This window comes from Hypanus sabinus, chromosome 3 (assembly GCF_030144855.1).
Source record: "Hypanus sabinus isolate sHypSab1 chromosome 3, sHypSab1.hap1, whole genome shotgun sequence".
NCBI lineage: Eukaryota > Metazoa > Chordata > Chondrichthyes > Myliobatiformes > Dasyatidae > Hypanus > Hypanus sabinus.
Genome location: NC_082708.1, coordinates 170,829,047 through 170,843,607, shown reverse-complemented (window position 1 = coordinate 170,843,607; position 14,561 = coordinate 170,829,047).

Sequence of the window (14,561 nt, the reverse complement as noted above, 5' to 3'; positions counted from 1 at the left end):
CTCTCGATAGTATAAAGTCACCGGTAACTATCGAGAATGGTCGTTCATCAACAAGGCAGTTTCAATTTGACAGCTCTTATGGTGGGATTTGAAATCATTTTGATGGCCCAGACTGCTGGATTACAGACTAGTAACTTACTAGTAACTAGTGACTTTGCTACAGTCCCATCGGACACAGCTCTGCTTAAGGTCACCTGCTCACTGAAGTCTCTACCTCTCAGTTAGACTAACTTGACAAGATGACTCAACATTTGGACTGACAGATTTAGCCCTTCCTTTCCAAAAAACTGAAAGCTTTCTCAATGTCATATTTGAAAACAACATTAGTAAATGACTTTGACTGTTTTGTATCTTATCTTTATTTCCATTGTTTGACTGGCATGACTTTTCAAACAGAATTCCAGAACACTGTGATCTGAACAATTTGTAAAGCAACTCCTCATTACACAATAATCATTTTAGGTTTTTTCTTTCTTTATCAATCAATTATTAATTAAAAGAGTATATAATATATATAAATAAGAGGAGAATTATCTCAAATATCTATATCAATAACAATTTATATAAAAGGTAAAATAAACATTATCAAGATCATACATAGTATTAACCTAACAGTATGCAATAATGAATAAGATTAGTATTTTAGCTTCAAGCCTATCCTGGTTTATGGAGCAATTCTAATCCCCATCTCATTTTTCTCGTAATTAACCCTCCCCATTATTCTCAGTATTTGTGAGGGATGAGCTCTATCAGGCCCACAACACTGCTAAACTCTTAATAATGATTCATATTTCTGCTTAACAATTAAAAAAAAGAGTTTAAGATGGAGAAGTATCCATTGAAAAATGCCCATTGTTTCCAATTGTGTCCATTGTAGATGGAATTACCATGACAGGAATGCACAGCAGGCACTGGGTCAGAAAGTCCTTTTTAATTCCATCAGTGTCCTTTCTTTAATTTATAATTCAGAGACTTAAACTTTGTACTTTCTGGATGCCTATGATTTGTGAGTGTGCAACAAAGGTTCAGAAGGGCCTGCAGCCATATTTCATTGAATGTAACAATGCCTTGATAAGGTGAGACATTAAGAACTTATAAAAATCATTTAGCACTTGGACATTGATGGGAAAGTTATCAGAACCATCAGGAATATATATTGGGAACAAAGAGCTGGAATGAGAATTCAAAATGAGAGAAGTGATTATGTCCAGATTCAGAGTGGAGTCATACAGGGTTGTATTCTCTCACCTGACCAGATCAGCCTTTATAGTGAGAAGGTTCTAAGAGAATTTCACAGCATTCTCAGTATGATAATTGCTGGATTCAATTTGAAAAAGTATGACACACAGATAGTGCTGATAGCTACTTTCAAAGAGAAGATCCAAGAAATACTGGATACAGTGTTGAAGAATGTGCGAAGAGAGGATTGTCCATCAACTGCAAGAAGTCCAATGTATGGTTTTCATAAAGAAAAAAGAAAGACAGGAATGAAAACTGAAATTGGGCAACAAAATAATTCAAAAACATTGTATTTCAATTACTTAGGGAGCACGATAGCATCTGTTGGAAGGGCTTATGTTGAAATTTGAAGGATTGGGTTTGCTAAATGCATGTTCGAGCATTTGAGCAAGAGACTAAGGAATAGCATCATAACCATATAACAATTACAGCATGTAAACAGGCCATCACATCGTCCCTGCAAACCCACAACCAAGATTAACCCTAACCTAATCATTTGACAATTTTGTAATGGCTGATCCTTTTCCCTTTCATCCCCAACATTCAGCCTTCTCCCGTAATCCTTCATGCTCTGACTAGTCAAGAATCTAGCAACCACTGCCTTAAATATACCCAGTGCCTTGTCCTCCAGAACTTCCTGTGGAAATTATTTTCTTAGATTCACCACACTCTGGCTAAATAAATCCCTCCTCATTGCCATTCTAAATGGACATACTTCATTTCTGAGGCTGACTCCCACCACAGGAAACTGTCCACTGTCCACTGTCACTGTCATGATGAGACCACACTTCGGTTGGAGAAACAACACCTTATATTCTGTTTGGGTAGCCTCCAACCTGATGGCATGAACATCGATTTCTCAAACTTCCAGTAATGCCCCCATCATCCCTGCTTCACCATTTCCCATCCCCTTTTCAGGCTCTCACCTTATCTCCTGGCCCACCCATCACCTCCCTCTGGTGCTCTTCCCCCCTTTTCCTTCTTCCATGGCCTTCTATCCTTTTCACCAATCAACTTTCCAGCTTTTTACTTTATTCATCCTCCTCCAGGTTTCACTCATCACCTTGTGTTTCTCTCTCCCCTCCCCCCTAACTTTTAAATCTACTCCCTAGCTTTTATTCTCCAGACCTGCCAAAGAGTCTTGGCACGAAACATTGGTTATATTTTTTTCTATAGATGCTGACTGGTCTGTTGTGTGTGTTGCTTGGATTTCAAGCATCTGCAGATTTTCTCTTGTTTGTGACAGGAAATGCCCATTCCACATCTACTCTACTGAGGGGTTTCAACATCTGATAGGTTTCAATGAGGCCCCCCTTCATTCTTTTGAATTCATATGAGTATAGGCCAGGAGCTAGAAGTCGGTCCTCACATGGCAAACCTTTCAGTCCTAGAATCATTACAAATGAACCTCCTCTGAACCGTCTCCACTATCACCACATCCTTTCTTAGATACTTCCTCCTCTTTAATCGTCATAGTTTCCATAACTTCCCTATTTGTTTCCCTTACCTTAGACAATTCAATATCCTTCTCCTTAGTGAATACCAAAGAATCTCCCCCATCTCTTTTGGCTCCACACAAAGCTGTCCATACTGATTCTCTAAGGGACCAATTTTATCCCTCACTATCCTTTTGCTATTAATATAACTGTAGAAACCCTTCGGATATATTTTCACCTTACGTGCCAAAGCAACCTCGTATCTTCTTTTAGCTTTTCCAATTTCTTTCTTAAGATTCTTCTTACATTCTTTATATTCCTCGAGCAACTCATTTACTCCATGCTGCCTATATTTATTGTAGATATCTCTCTTTTTCCAAACCAGGTTTCCAATATCCCTTGAAAACCATTGCTCTCTCAAACTTTTAAACTTCCCTTTCAACATAACAGGAACATAAAGATTCTGTACCCTCAAAATCTCATCTTTAAATGACCTCCATTTCTCTATTACATCCTTCCCATAAAAAATATCTGAGGGTAGGAAACTCAGAGTGTTTTGGTGCTATGTTCATTCCACACTAACACATGGAAATGAATGTTGGACAGCATCAAACCTAAATAAAGGAGTCTTGAAGCTGCAGGTGTTTTTTTTTTGAGAGGAATGATGAAAATATTATCGAAGGACAGAGTAAAAAATGAGGAAGTGCAACAGAAAGCCAATATATGAGGAGAGCTGAGAGCATCAATCAGGAAACAACAGGTGGAATTTCTGGGACATGTACTGAGGAAAAGAGCTTGAACATCTTGCATTGACGGGAAAAATTGTTGGAAGAAAATTTTGCAGTCAACAGCATGTGACATACATGAGTCAGATCGAGGGGAAGAGGGGTAAAAGTTCTGAAGAGCTTAGTAGAACTTCTCAGATTAAAGACAGATGGAAGACCATGATCGCCCACATCATCCAACATGACACATAATGATGATGATGATGATGAATGCTTGGGGCTTTCTGAAAAGATTGCATTTCTTCTAAATTAATTACTCTTGTGTTGATCATCCTAGAAAATGGTCTGAGGAAGCATGATTGGCCTGGAATAACTCCAATAGGCAGAGATAGGAGGGATGGGAATATGTTTGAGCATGGAATCAGGCCCTTCAGCCCAACACACCGATGCCAACCAAGGTGCTTTTCTGAGCTAGTGATATTTGCCATATTCACCCCAAACATTTTGCATCCATGAACTTGTCCAATGTTTTTATTTAACAATATAATCGCCCCACACCTCTGTCACATTGTTCCATCTACCTGCTGCATGAAAAACTTGCCCTTCAGGACACTAAAATATTTTCCTTCTCTCTTTAAATCTAGGTCCTCTAGTCTTACACTTCCTATCCTAGAAAAAATAGTCACAGGGCACTGAGTTAGAACATAGAACATAGAACAGTACAGCACAGTAGAGGCCCTTTGATGCACAATGTTGTGCTGACCCTTAAACCCTGCCTCCCATATAACCCCTTACCTTAAATTACTCCATATACCTGTGAATCACAGAGCTTTGAAATTGGCCTTTAACACACTGAGTTCACACCAACTGTCAAGCATTCACTAACCCTGTTCTTTATATAGCTATGTTATTGAATCCTCTTTTTACCATTTTCAGTTTGTTTTCAAGGACATTTATTTTGATCTGATTATGCTTCTTTCTTGTTACATTATGCTCTATTTATAAAGTAACAACTTAGAATCAAAATTCAGTCTTTTCAGAATATTCCAAAACCAAAATATATTCTAAATATTATTGAAGTTGATTCTCCTGTTGAGCCATTCAAAGAAGATGTCTATCTGCCCGTTCTTTCAATGTCTGCTTGAAAAAGACATAGAAGCTTGTTCAGAATTTCTGATAGTGGTCCATAATCCTGTTCAAATATCACACCCTTCCACACCCACCTGATATTTCCAATTCCCTGAGCACTTCCCACTGCAGATGTATCCATGCTCTAGACGTCAAACAGCACCTGGGAATAAGCCTTGAAGGTAGTAATGGAACACGAACAATAGAAAATCTGTAGATGTTGGAAATGGAAAGGAACAGACACACACACAAAATGCTGGTAGCACCAATGAAAAGAGTAAACAGTCAACATTTGAGGCCAAGAGCCTTTATCAGGACTGGATAGGAAGAGGAGAAGGCAGTGGAAGAAGGTAAGGGGGAGGGGAGGGAAAAAAAACAAGGTGGTAATTGATAGATCAAACCAGGAGAGGAGGAGGGGGTGAAGTAAATAGCTGAGGAGTTGATTAGTGAAAGAGATAGGGCTGGAGAAAGGGGAGTTTGATAGGAGAGGACAGAAGACTAATGAATAAAGAGAAGGTGGAAGACCTCCAGAGGGAGATGATGGGCAAGTAAGGAGATAAGCTGAGAGAGGGAAACAAGAATGGGGAATGGTGAAAGAGAAGAAGGGAGGGGCAATACTGGAAGTTCAAAAATGGAGGTTCATGCCATCAGTTTGGAGGCTACTCAGATGGAATACAAGGTGTTGCTATTCCTGGCTGAGTGTGGCCTCATTGCTGCAGCAGAGAATGTACATGAAAGTACATGACATAGAATGTATTCAGTGTTTATGATAGAATGTACACTCTGTACCCATTCCACATATATCTTTTGCCAGAATGTTAGAGTCCTGAGGGATATAGCTGCCTGGTATCAGCACGTGGTGAACTAACCAGTTTAAGATGACATCTTAAGGCCTCATTTCACCATTTGAACTGTGGGAGATCCATCTGTCCAGGGCAGTGTTTGTATGAATAATGATCATATTGACCTTGGGGAGATCCCAACTTCCCATGGAAGATGTTCTCTATCATTCTGAATGACACTGCAATCACACTGATTTGAATAAGATTCAGAACCTCTCTTCAAAATTGGAATTTCATGAGGCGCTGTAAGCTAGCCATAGCACTGAAATGTATTTTGTCACTGTGCATAACTATATGTTCTTTTCCACAGAGTGTCCAATTTCTTAGTTACAGGATTGGAACCCGGAGTGATCTTCTGCTGCTGTAGCTAATCCGGGTTGTCATGTTGTTGTTCAGAGGCTCTTCATCACACCACTGTTGTAATGCATGGTTATTAGAGTTAGGGTTGCTTTTCTGCCTGCCAGAACCACACTGGTCATTCTCCTTTTACCTTTTTCATTAACAAGGTGTTTTACACACAGAAATGCTGCTCACTGGATGTTCTATGTTGTTTTTCACACATGAAAATTCCAAGAGTTCAAGAGTTTCTAAGATACTCATTCCATACTGTCCAACAGCAACAGTCATTCTTCCATGGTCAAAGTCACATAGATCACATCCTTCCCCATCCTAATGTTTGTTCTGAACAGCCACTGAAACGCTTGACCACGTCTGCATGATTTTCAATGAGGTCCCCCTTCATTCTTTTGAATTCATATGAGTATAGGCCAGGAGCTAGAAGTCGGTCCTCTCATGGCAAACCTTTCAGTCCTAGAATCAATTCAAATGAACCTCCTCTGAACCATCTCCACTATCACCACATCCTTTCTTAGATAGGGGACCAAATGCAGCTCACATTTCTCCAAATGAAGTGTCTTAGGAAGCCTCAGCATTTCATCTTCAATCATTGCAACAAGGAATTGTCTATCAATGATCACAACAAGAATGCACTCCTCACTCTCCTCTCCCTTAAAGGCTTCCTGAACCATCATGCCATGGTTAGGTTGTTCATCCGTCCTCCAGCTCCCACTCTCGATGTCAGATTCACTAATATATTCCAATTCAGAAGTTAGAGACTTTGAAAAGCCGCACGCTGCAGCTCAAGGAACGAGATGAGGTCCTTGAGCCACAGACTGCATATCACTAGTTCAGACTGAAGGAATCTCCAACTACCTATTGTGTGCAGCATGTGTCAATGTGGTCCTGATTCCACCTGCCTCTTTTGCAAATTCACCACGGTAGCATAGCAGTTGGTGTGATACTATTATTACAAGACGTAGAAGCAGAATTAGATCATTTGTTCCATCACATCTACTTCTCCATTTCATCATGGCTGATCCATTTTTCCACAGCCCAAACTCCTGATTTCCCCAATAACCCTTCATGCTCTGACCAATCAAAAATCTACCAACGTCAGCCTTAAATATACATAAAGATTTGATCTGCACAGTTGCCTGTGCCAACAAGCTCCACAGATTGACCACTCTCTTGTAAAGATATTCTCCTTGTTTCCATTCTTAAAGGACAGTCACCCCCCACCCCCATTTTAAGGTTGTGTGCTCCAGTCTTAGAGTCTCTCACCATAGGAAACATCCTCTGCACATACATTCTATTGAGGACAGATTTTCATAACATCACCCCTCAACCTTCAGAATTCCAGTGAATACAGACCCAGAGCCATCAAATCTTCTTCATATTATAAGCCATTCAGTCCTTGGTTTTATATTCTGATTCCCTTGAAGTGAATGCTAACATTGAATTTACCTTCTTTACCAAAGAATCAACCTACAAATTAACCTGTTGGATGCTGCACAGGACCCCAAACCACTTTGCACCTCAGATTTTTGTAATTTCTTTCCGGTTAGAAGGTAATAAAACTTTTCATATGTTCTAGTGAAGTGTATGACCATATACTTCCCAACATTGGCTTCAATCTGCATTTCTTTGGCCAGTCCCCTAATCTGTTTAATCCTTCTGTAACCTCCCTATTTCCTCAAAACTACTTGCCCCTTCACTTATCTTCGTATCATCTACAAACATTGTGACAAAGCCATCAATTCCATCATTCAAATCATTGACGAATAACATAAAAATAACGGTCACAACACAAATCCCTGAGGAACACCAATAGTCACAACAACCAATCAGAAAAGGTTCCCTTTATTCCCACTGTTTGCCTCCTGCCATTCAGCAATGCTTTATCCATGCTAGTATCTTTCCTGTAACACCATGGGCTCAGAGCTTGTTAAACAGCCCTATGTGTGGCACTTTCTCAAAGGCCTTCTGAAAACCTAGGTGCGCAACATCAATGTATTCTCCTTTGTCTATCTTGTGTTTTATTTCTCCAAAGAATTCCAACAGATTTGTCAGGTAAGATTTTCTCAAGGAAACCATACTGACTATAGCCTATTAGTGCTTCCATGAGTCTGAAAATCACATTCTTTACAATCAACTCCAACTTCTCCCCAACCACTGAGGTCAGATTAACTGGCCTCCAATGTCCTTTCTTCTGCCTCACACCTTTCTTAAAGAGTGGGGTGCCTGGGAAGTTCTGGAGTTTAGAGAACAGTTCCAGTCCCATCATGTTCAGAGTCTCTGTACATCCTCCGTGTGGAAAACATGGGATATTCCCAATTGCTCCAGTTTCTTTTCACAGTTCAAAGATCAACTGGGTTGGGACTTGGTCATTGCAAATTGTCCTGTGATTACATGAGGTTTTATCAGGGTTTACTGGGTGGCACAGCTTGAGGGGCTGGAAGCCCTTGTTCCAAGTTGCATCTCAATCAATACTTAATAGATCTGGGGCATCTCATCTGACCTGCAGAGGAACTTGGGGTGGGACGGGAAAGAAACAGTTTTCATGGTTCATGTGAGTACCGACAATATAGAAAGAACAAGGAAAAAAAACAGCTGCTGAGGGAATATAAGCAGCTAAGAACTAAATTAAAATCAGAAACAAAAGGTTAATAATCTTTTGTTAAAGGTTAATAAAGGTTGCATTGTTACTTAAGCTACATGCAACTTGGCACAGGACCAGTTAGATTAGGGAGTGAAATATGTGGCTCAAAGATTGGAGGAGGAGAAGTGGGCTTAGATTCATGGTACTTTGGTTCCACTTTTGGGGAAGGATGGAGATAATTTGATTGGACAGGTTCCAGCTGAACCATGCTGCTACTCATGTCCTGACAAATCACATAACTAGGGCTGTAGACAGAGCTTTTCACTAATTAGCAGGGAAGTGGGTTCGACAGATTGCAAATGGAATGAATTTATTATTGTCATATGTACCACGATAGAGTGAAAAACTTTCCTTCATACTGTTCAGACAAATCAGATCAGATCATTAAACAGTGCAATGAGGTAGGACAAGGTAAAACAATAATAGTGCAAAATAATTACAATTATTCCTGTAATTATAATTGTAAGTATAATTACAATGACCTGCAGGATCTTTGGGGACCTAAGCCATCCCAACCACAATCTATTCCAGCTGCTACTATCTGGGAAACGGTACCACAGCATAAAAGCCAGGACCAACAGGCTCTGGGACAGCTTCTTCCAGCAGGCCAAGAGACTGATGAACTCACACTGACTTGAGTGTAGTCTATATTACATTGCTGTTCTATTTGATATAAATTATTAAAAATTACCATGACTGCACTTTGCACATTTAGATGGAGATATAACAGACAGATTTTTTCTCCTCATGTATGTAAGAAATAAAGTCAATTCAGTTCATTAAAAGTAAGGAGAAGTATGGTTGAAATAAAAGCATCCAGGACATCTTTGAGGAGTGGTGCCTCAAAAAGGCAGTATTCATCATGAAGGACTGCCACCACCCAGGACTAGCCCTCTTCCCATTGCTACCATCACGGAGGAGGTACAGAAGCCTGAAGGCACACACTCAATGATGCAGGAATAGCTTCTTCCCATCTGTCGTCAGATTTCTTACTTGTTTAATTTTAATATATATGTGTCTGTGTACTCTTACTGTGATTTTCATGTTTTATTGTTGTGTATTACCATGTACATCTTGTGCATAGCAACAAATTTCAAGACATATATCAATGATATCCAACCTGATTCTGATTCTGAATACAAAAGGGGATACAAAAAGGCTTTTATTCAGACATATAAAGAGTGAAAGAGGTTAGAATGGATATTGGATGGCTGGGAAATGACACAGGAGAAGTAGTGAAGAACACAATAATGGCAGAGAACTGGACATGTACTTAGTGTCAGTCTCCATTGTGTCCAACACAAACACTATGGCAGAAATTCAATCCTGTGGCAGAATTGCGTATCATTGCTTTTAATGAGAAGTTACTTGGAGAGTTGAATTTCTTGGAGGTGGATGGACAATATCACAGGGTTCAGTGAAAGGTGGCTGAAGAGATTGTAGAGGCATTAATAGTTCAATAATCTCTAGTCAGGAATTGTTCCAGGGGACTGGAAAATCACAAATGTCACTCCACTCTTTGAGAATGGTGGGGGGGGGGGGGAATACTGGAAATTATAGGCTGCTTAGCAAGATTGCAGTAGATGCTGCAATTTTATCATCCATTTTAAGGATGGGGTTTTGAAAACAAAAGATAAAATAGGACAAAGTCCGAATGGTTTCCTTCGAGAGAAATATTGCCTGACAAGTCTTTTGGAATTCTTTGAGGAAGTAACAAGCAGGAAAGATGAAAGGGAGTTAGTGGATGTTTTTCACTTGGATTTCCAAAAGGCCTTTGACAAAGTGTACACGCGAGGCAGCTAAATGAGGTTAGAGTGTTCTTCAATGTGAAGGAACTTTGACTCAGCTGTTGAAGGAGGATGGTAGATGGTAATCAGGAAGAGTCTCCCTTAACCAGTTTTAGAATAGTCATGTGATTTTGTGGGGTCTGTCATCACCTGGAGCAAAAGATGTTGGGAATGGAGAGGGTGGAGTGCTTCTGGATTGGTGTGGGAGAGATGGCAGAAACAGAGGGCCAGCTTTGGGGGGCTGTGCAGGTGCAGGCTTACCTGCCCCGAGTCATATTGGCAAGGTCATTCGATTTCCATCAATTAGTTTATTAATCATTACAGAATGTCTTTTTTATTCTTCACACAGCATCCCTCTCCATTCCCCTTTTCCCAACAATGATTCCCTTCTCTTTCCCCCCTCCCCACTTTCAGTCTACAACAAAGACCCATATCAGAATCAAAGTTTATCATCACTAACTCAATTTAGATGGCCGGCAAATGGTATAAAATATTTGGGTATAAGAGTTGATAATGATATAAAGAACTTATATAAATTAAATTACTTACCATTATTGAAAAAAATTCAAGAAGATCTTGATAAATGGATGGTATTACCAATAACATTAGTAGGTAGAGTAAATACCATAAAAATGAATATATTCCCTAGACTACAATACTTATTTCAATCACTACCAATACAACTACCCCAGAAGTTTTTTCAAGAGTTAAATAAATATGTGAGGAAGTTTCTTTGGAAAGGTAAGATGTCAAGAATATCGTTGACATGAAATTGACATGGAAATTTGATCTAGGAAGGTTACAACTTCCAAATTTTAAGAATTATTATAAGCAAATCAACTTAGATTTATTGCATCTTTTTTTGAGAGAGATAGACCGGCATGGATTAAAATAGAACTAGAGAAAATAGGAGAAAATATACCACAAGATTTTATATATAAATGGGAATCTAAATGGATATGGGAAAAGAAAGATTCTCCTATATTAAAGCATTTGATTGACTTATGGAATAAGATAAATGTTGATGATGAGACAAAGAAATCTTTGTTAGCAAAGAGATAGAAAGAAAGCAAATTCAAAATAGACTTATTCCTTTTACAATGGATAATCAACTTTTATATAATTAGCTTCAAAAAGGGATTAGATATATAGGAGATTGTTTTGAAGGAGGTATATTAATGTCATTTGATCAATTAAAGAATAAATATAAAGTATCAAACAACACTCTTTTTTGTTACTTCCAATTAAGGGCTTATTTAAGAGAAAAATTAGGTCAAACTATGTTATTGCCGAAATCTAATGAAATAGAAACTTTAATTCAAAAAGGAAAGACTAAAAAATTTATTTCTTGCATGTATAGCTTGATTCAAAAACAGGCAATTAAACAAGGAGTCTATAAGTCAAGACAAAAATGGGAAAGTGACTTGAATATTAAAATTGAAGAAACAAATTGGTCAAGGCTATGTCTTGATAGTATGGCAAATACAATAAATGTCCAGTTAAGATTAGTGCAATATAATTTTGTATTTATTCAATTTTTATATTTAATCAATTATATATTACACCACAAAAAATAAATAAATTAAACCCAAATTTATCCGATCAGTGTTTCCGATGTAAACAAGAAATTGGTACTTTTTTACATTCTACTTGGTCTTGTTCTAAAATTCAACCTTTTTGGACAAATTTAAGAGTTTTATTGGAACAAATTATTGGAACACAACTTCCACATAATCCAATATTATTTTTATTAGGTGATATTGAAGGGATAAAATCGAAACTCAAATTGAATAAATATCAGAAAGAATTTATAAAAATTGCACTGGCAGTAGCCAAAAAGGCTATTGCAGTTACTTGGAAATCGGATGCATACTTAAGTATAGATCGTTGGAAGAATGAAATTTACAGCAGTATTTCACTTGAAAAAATTACTTATAATTTAAGAGATAAAAATGAAACATTTTTGAAAATTTAGCGCCCTTATTTACAAAAGGCAGGATTAAATATATAGGTGCTCCGAAGATAAAATAATTGGTTATTTGGGGAAAGAAATAAACATATATACTAAAGTTATTATGAACTCCATGGAGCATGTGGGTATCTCCCGATATCCAGGCACTCTTTCTTTCTTTCTTTCTTTCTTGGGGGAAGGGTTAAGGGGAGGGGGGAAGGGTATATATATTTTTTTACATATTTTCTTTTTCTTTCTGTAATTATTTGAAAACTCAATAAAAAGGTTAAAAAAAAGTTTATCATCACTCTCATATGTTATGAGATTGTATTTGTTTTTTGCAGCAGCACTACAGTGCAATACATGACATTTACTACAGTATTTTACAGAAGTCTTAGGCACCCCTAATATGTGTGTGCCCGCACCACAGAATTTTGTACTGTACTGAGTCCATGAATATAGTAGTAGTCTGCAGTTGAATATGATCCAGCAGGTATTATGCCAAGACAACACTGGGAGCAGCACTGACTCAAGAATGCGCACAGCACCACACCACCTCTAGCACTCCGGTGGAGACCCCAAATACAATCCTTCTGGATGGTGCAAACAGACGTCTCCGCGGCTTGAGTCCTTGTCCTTTCTTTTTCAATCTTTTTATTATTGTTATTAATATCAACAAAATACAATTGATACATAGATAATGGGATTACAAACATACACATTTCAACTGCACATGAAAGAATACATAAGCAATGATTACAGTATAAATGAGTATTCCCAAATCATGGATGATACAATATATAAATAAACAAGGCAAATCTAGGTATATCTAGGTATATAATAAAAAAAAACAGAAAAAAGAAAAAGAAAAAAATGCAAAATAAAAACTAATCTAATAATCTAATAGCTAATAAAGAAAAAAAACAAAAAAGGAAAAGAGAAAAAGAAAAACTGGAAAAAGATAAAAAAGGGCTGTTTATAATATCTCACAAGAATACAAAATCATCAGTGTTGTCAACTCCGATCCTCTCAACATATATAAAATCGAAACTGGAAAAACAAATAGGTTTGGAACAGGGTCATATTACATCGTATATCTTTTCAAATTTAATAGAAGTATCAAATACACCACTTCTATTTTTTTCTAAATTTAAACATAACATAGTTTGAGAAAACCAATGAAATACAGTGGGAGGATTAATTTCCTTCCAACTCAGCAAAATAGATCTTCTAGCCATTAGAGTAAGAAACACAATCATTCGACAGGCGGAAGAAGATAAATGAAGTGAGTCCATCATTGGTAAACCAAAAATTGCGGTAATAGGACGGGGTTGTAAATCAATGTTCAATACCACAGAGATAATATCAAAAATATCTTTCCAATATTTTTTCAAAAGCGGACACGACCAGAACTTATGAGTTAAAGACACTATTTCAGATTGACATCTCTCACAAATAGGATTTATATAGGAATAAAAATGAGCTAATTTATCTTTGGACATATGAGGCCTATACCTTAAACTGTATTAATGAATGTTTGGCACATATAAATGATGTATTAACTAATTGAAGAATTCTATCCCAATTCTCAATAGGAATAATAAGATTAAGTTCTCTTTCCCAATCATTTTTTTGTCTTATAAAGGGGCTCTGAATGTATCTTCATAATTATATTATAAAGTTTTGATATAAGCCCTTTTTGAAAAGGGTTTAATTCAAACAAACTCTCCAAAATACCTGAAGACACAAAATTTGGAAAAGTAGGAAGTACAGTATTTTAAAAATGCCTAATCTGTAAATATCTAAAAAAATGAAATCTAGGCAAATTATATTTATTAGATAATTGCTCAAAAGACATAAAACAATTGTCCAAAAATAAATCAGAAAATCGTAGTAATCCCTTCCAAGCCGAATAAGCTTGGTCTATAATTGAAGGGTGGAAAAAACAATTGGATACAATAGGAATATTTAAAACAAACTGAGTCAACCCAAAAAATTTCTAAAATTGAAACCACATACATAAAGTATGTTTAACTATTGGGTTGTCAATTCGTTTCAGCAATTTAGAAAGAGCAAAAGGGAGAGAAGTCCCCAAAATAGAACCCAGTGCATAACCTGGTACCAATTTAATTTCCAGGCTCACCCAATAAGGGCTAAAAGATCCATCCCAATCTTTCAACCAACATATTAAATATCTAATATTAACTGCTCAATAATAAAATCTAAAATTAGGCAATGCTAACCCACCTTCCTTCTTTGCCTTCTGTAAGTATATTTTACCTAACCTGGGATTTTTATTCTGCCATATATATGAGGAAATTTTTGAATCAACATTAGTAAAAAAAGATTTCAGAATAAAAGTTGGTACCGCTTGAAAAATATATAAAAACTAAGGTAAAATAACCATCTTAATAGATGGAATCCTACCTATCAGAGATAAAGATAATGGTGACCA